The 5,000-nt window shown below is 46.5% G+C and overlaps 1 pseudogene; it reads right to left on the bottom strand.

Annotated features, from left to right (window-relative positions):
• Nucleotides 1-4,246: 4,246 nt before the first annotated feature.
• LOC143263156 (large subunit ribosomal RNA) overlaps nt 4,247-5,000 on the bottom strand; it is a 3,201-nt pseudogene continuing 2,447 nt past the window's right edge.

The following is a 5,000-nucleotide window of genomic DNA, read 5'->3' as shown; positions in this document are numbered from 1 at the left end:
CGTATGAGATTGTTCTATATGATTTTGAAACTCTGATAAGGGCATGTCTTTGAGTTTTGTGTAAGAGTCTAATGTGATGTGAATTGTTAACCTTGTCTGACCAGGCAGCAGCGGCGTAGGTGAGTATAGGAACAAAGACTCCGTTGTAAATAGTAGCTAGGGTCTTGTGGTTAAGTCCCCAGTTGGCTTTGGCAATTGTAGCAAGAGCGTGAAATATCATTTTGCTTTTATTTGATATTAGTTGCAGGTGAGGAGTTATGTTTAATCTTGTGCCAAATTTGACACCGAGATATTTAACGGAGTTTTTCATTTTAAGTGAGCTGTTCCCGATCTTGACTGTGGGAGGTCTTCTAATATCTAGAAAGCCTTTTAGCAGAATCATTTCTGATTTCTGTGATGAAATTTGGAGTTTTTGTTCCCTACACCATTCTAAGATTGTGGCTGTGATGGAGTTTGCAGTTGTTTCCAACTGTAATCTAGAGTCTCCTGAAGTGAGGACTATTAGGTCGTCCGCGTAAGCAATGACTTTGTGGCCTAGACTATTTAGGCGATTTAGAAGTTCGTCGAATATTAAGTTCCAGAACATGGGTCCCAGGATAGAACCTTGAGGGCAACCTTTGTTTACTGATTTGCGGGATATGAAGCTAGAGGTGACTATCTCTGCTGTTCGGTCAGAGAGGTAACTTTGAATAGCTTTGTATATATTTTGCGGACAATTTCTATTTTTTAGGTTCCAGAGGATGCTGGGCCACCATACCGAATCGAAAGCTCCTGAGATGTCGAAGAGCAGACCTATCATATATTTGTTCCGAGAGTAAGTTACATGTTTTCTTAATTCAACCATGGCGTCCTCTGCTGACCTTCCGGGTTTGAATCCGAATTGTCTATCAGAGGTGAGCTCATGGTTGTGCAGAAGGCAGTGGATCTTATTGGCCATAAGCTTTTCCAGAATTTTGCCGAGGACTGGGAGGAGAGAGATCGGCCTATAGGACTTAGGATCGCTCTCCTCTTTCTCTTTTCCTTTAAGTAGCACACGAATCTGAGCACGCTTCCATTGTTTTGGGAATACGCCGTGGGTTAGGCAATCATTAAACAGTTCTGTGATTTCCCCATGTAGGGTAGTCCAGGCCCGCTTAATGATTACGTTTTCTAGTCGGTCGTGTCCGGGGGCTTTATTCGGTTTAAGGGATTTTACTATTGTGGCTATGTCTGTTTTTAAGAATGGGGGAGAATTTTCCGTGGCTGGAGGTGACGACGTCTCCAGTCGGATGTTAATTTGTCTGTTTGTTTCGTTGGTCGTGTTATCGTCTGGAACTAGGTGGGCTAAGAGTTTGTCTATTGTGTCGCGTAGTGTGATTGTTTGTTCACCTTGTATTTGTATACTTTCGCATACTTTGTCTGCTTTTAGTTTTTTGTTTGCTATTTTGTATGTTATTCCCCATGCGTTTTCGTTTCCTTCCTTGGAGACGAAGTTTCTCCAGCTTTTGAGTTTCGCGGATCTAATTTTTGATATATATTTATTTCGGAGGGTTCGATAAGACTCTCCTAAGGATTGCCTTACCGATTTCGTTTTTGTTCTTTGATAGATACGTCTTGCCTCAGTGACCTCTTTTCTAAGTTTGCTTAGTTGCGGAGTCCACCAAGGGACGGATTTCGGGAAGCGTGTTTTTTGCGGGATGGATTGTTCTGCTGCTGTTATGATTTTATTTTCTATTTTCGCGGCGAGTGATTCTGGAGTTGAGGTTTCTAAGGGGGGTGGGTCGTTTGTAGTTTTGTTGGAGAGACAGTGGTGAAATTTGTCCCAGTCTGCTTTTTTAACGTTGAACCTATTGGTTCTGACTGGTCGGCTAGAAGTGTGGAATAGTTGGATGGAATAGGTTATTAGACTGTGGTCGCTCGTGGTCGTACTGTCATGTACCGACCAACACCTGATTTTGTCGAATGAGTTTGCACACGCTAGAGTGAGATCAATGTTAGAAGTTCCTCTAGGTGTGTTGAATGTGAAGGTTGCGGAAGGCTTATTAACTACGAAGAGTCTGTGTTGGGAGATGAAATCTTCCATTGTCTCTCCTCGAGGATCTGTGCGTTTGCTGAACCAGAGGGGGGAGTTCGCGTTTGAATCTAAGCTAATTATTATTTTATGCCCCTTGAGAGTTGTAATTGCTTTATCTAGGTGGGCTAAGTATGAGTCTATGTTTTCGCAAAATTGGAGATACGCGTTGATTATGTAGAATCTGTCGTCTTTCGTGCAGATTTCTACGCATGTGCAATGGGTGTTGCTTATTTGTGCGATCTTAAGGGCTTCTATTTCGGTGTTGAAAATAACTATTGCTGATTTAATTTTGTCCGCGGTAGAGATTTTTGAAAAGCGTTTTTTGTCGGTTATGATTTTTGTAGTAATTCCGAAGCCTGGGATGGAGTTCGCGTTACTGTAGGGCTCCTGAAGCAAGAGTATATCTATCTTTTTGTTTGTCGCTATCTGTCTGAGTTCGTCAGTTACTGTCTTAGAACCTCCGGCGTTTATTTGTGCTACTTTTAGGATTCGCGTGCTACTTGTGTTGCGTCTAGTGGATACTTGGCCTATTTTAAGGGTGGGCATGGATTGGGAGTGGTTAGGTTTATAAACCATAATCCGTGCGAGCGAGGACCTGATTTATAGCAGCGATGTATGCCGGACATTCGCTGTGGGTGACAGAGTGGGTGGCGGGTTTGCCGGTTTTCTGGCAATTATGGCAGCAGGACGGTTTGGCCTTGTTTGGGCATGTTTTGAAAGTGTGGTCTTGCTCGGCGCAATGACCACAAATGTCTTTCTCGGCGCGGCAGTATTTCGTCGTGTGACCGAAGCTGTGGCACTTGTAACAGCGGGTCGCCGCGATGTAATCGTTGACGCGGCAACAATTCCATGCGACGTAGACTCGCTCTTTCTTGACGAGGATGTCGCGGGCCTGTTTAGACACTTCTAGAATCCAGTTGCATCTATCTCTGTTTTTGTCGCCTGATTTAAATGCGAGTTTGATCTGTTGGGAAATAGATTTTTCGGGGCCGTCGAGATTCTGGTTGACGATAGCCTTAAGTGTGGCTTCGTCACTCTCGAGTTTCGGGACGTCGTACAATATTATTCTGGGATTTTTCTTTAGCGGGGCTCCTACTATTAGGCCGGCAGCTTTCAACTGCGCGTTGCCTTGAAGGGTGGTTAGGTCAGAATTTTTAGAGGACTCGACTAGGATCCCGTTGCCCTGGATCCTCCTGATGCTCTTTATTTGCAATTTGTTCTCGGAAGGGGAAACGAGCTTCAGGACTGCTTCCTTGGTCTTCTCACTGGATTCGAAGACCTTGGGATCCTGTGGAAGGATCGTGATCGCGCTAGGAGGGTTCTGTTTTAAATTTGAAAGAGCCGCAGTTTTGGAGCGGACTCCGACTCTTTCGGCGTAGGTGGTGGGTCGGGAGGGTTCTTTCGAGACTTGACACTTTTCAGTGACTGTCTCGAGGGTCTTGCGCTGCATTTTATTTTCGGAGGTGATGGCGTGGATTTGGCCCTCGAGGTTACTGCAGCGGAGGAGGGACGCTCCAAGGATACTTTGCAGTTTCGCGAGTTTACTGGCGATAAACTGCGATGCTTCGGGATAGAGACCGTTGTCCTGGTCCATTAAGAAGTTCAATAAGGCCATTGAGACCTTTTCGGATTTTAAGCGAAGTTCGTTCGCGGTGAGATCGGGGGAGGGAGTGACGGCGGCCGTCTTGCTGCTGTTGTTTTGCGGATTGTTGGGGGCAGGTGTGACCGGGGGCGGAGAAGGGGCTTCGGATTTTCTCCGGGTTTTGGGGGGCTTTTGAGAGGGCACGTTGGTTAGCGGGGTGTCAGAGTCTAATTCTGCGTCGGAGACTATTCTACGTTTATTTTTTCTGTTGCGTTTACTTACTTTGATGTAGCCCTCTGTATCGGATGTATCGGCTTCCATCCTGTCTGTTGTGGTCGGCTGGCGAGGTGGTGGGTTTGTCGGCTGGCGGTTGGCTGCTGGGCTGGCGTCCAGGTCGTCTAGGAGTTGCACACGGATTTTTTTCTTCGGATTTTTGGAAACTCACACGTGAAAAATAATGTACGTATCAAGAAATTTGCGCGTAACTAGGGACGGTTGCTAAGGAGTTTTCGCGGAGGAATGTACTACAGGCCGAGAGACCGTTACTTTTACCGTTAAGCGGTACCGTTACCTGGCCGGCGACCCTTGTAATCCGGGACGGCGCAGGTAGTCAAAATTTACGGACGCGAACAATTTAAAGTAAATGTTTATGCTTATAACTTTTTTAACGTTAAAACAATCAACAAATGAACTGCACAAGGTTGTTGTTGGTAAAAAACACTGCACGTTGATACAAAAAATTTTTAATTTTTGTCACTTTTAAACTACCGTTTACGAAACGACGCGGATTAACTTCGGAGCGACTTGTCGCACGTCCGTTCACCACGGCGGTTGAGAGCGGAGTCCAGTAGATAGGGACAGATGGGAATCTCGTTAATCCATTCATGCGCGTCACTAATTAGATGACGAGGCATTTGGCTACCTTAAGAGAGTCATAGTTACTCCCGCCGTTTACCCGCGCTTTTTTGAATTTCTTCACGTTGACATTCAGAGCACTGGGCAGAAATCACATTGCGTCAACACCCGTGGGGGCCATCGCAATGCTTTGTTTTAATTAGACAGTCGGATTCCCCTAGTCCGTGCCAGTTCTGAGCTGAGCGTTGAATGGCGGCCGAAGAGGACGACCGCACCGATGGGAAACGCCACGGAAGCCTCGCAGCAAGGAAGATCCGCGGGAGGCCAAGGCACGGGACCGAGCTCGGATCCCAGCCACGAGAGCCGTTCACCTCGCCCAGGCCCGGCACGTCAGCCAGACCCGCTTCCCGACCAAGCCCGACACGCCCCGCTCCTCAGAGCCAATCCTTATCCCGAAGTTACGGATCCAATTTGCCGACTTCCCTTACCTACATTAATCTATCGACTAGA

Source organism: Megalopta genalis, unplaced genomic scaffold (genome assembly GCF_051020955.1).
Source record: "Megalopta genalis isolate 19385.01 unplaced genomic scaffold, iyMegGena1_principal scaffold0343, whole genome shotgun sequence".
Classification (NCBI taxonomy): domain Eukaryota; kingdom Metazoa; phylum Arthropoda; class Insecta; order Hymenoptera; family Halictidae; genus Megalopta; species Megalopta genalis.
The sequence above is the reverse complement of the archived record's forward strand: the minus strand, read 5'-3'. Positions and strand labels throughout refer to the sequence as shown.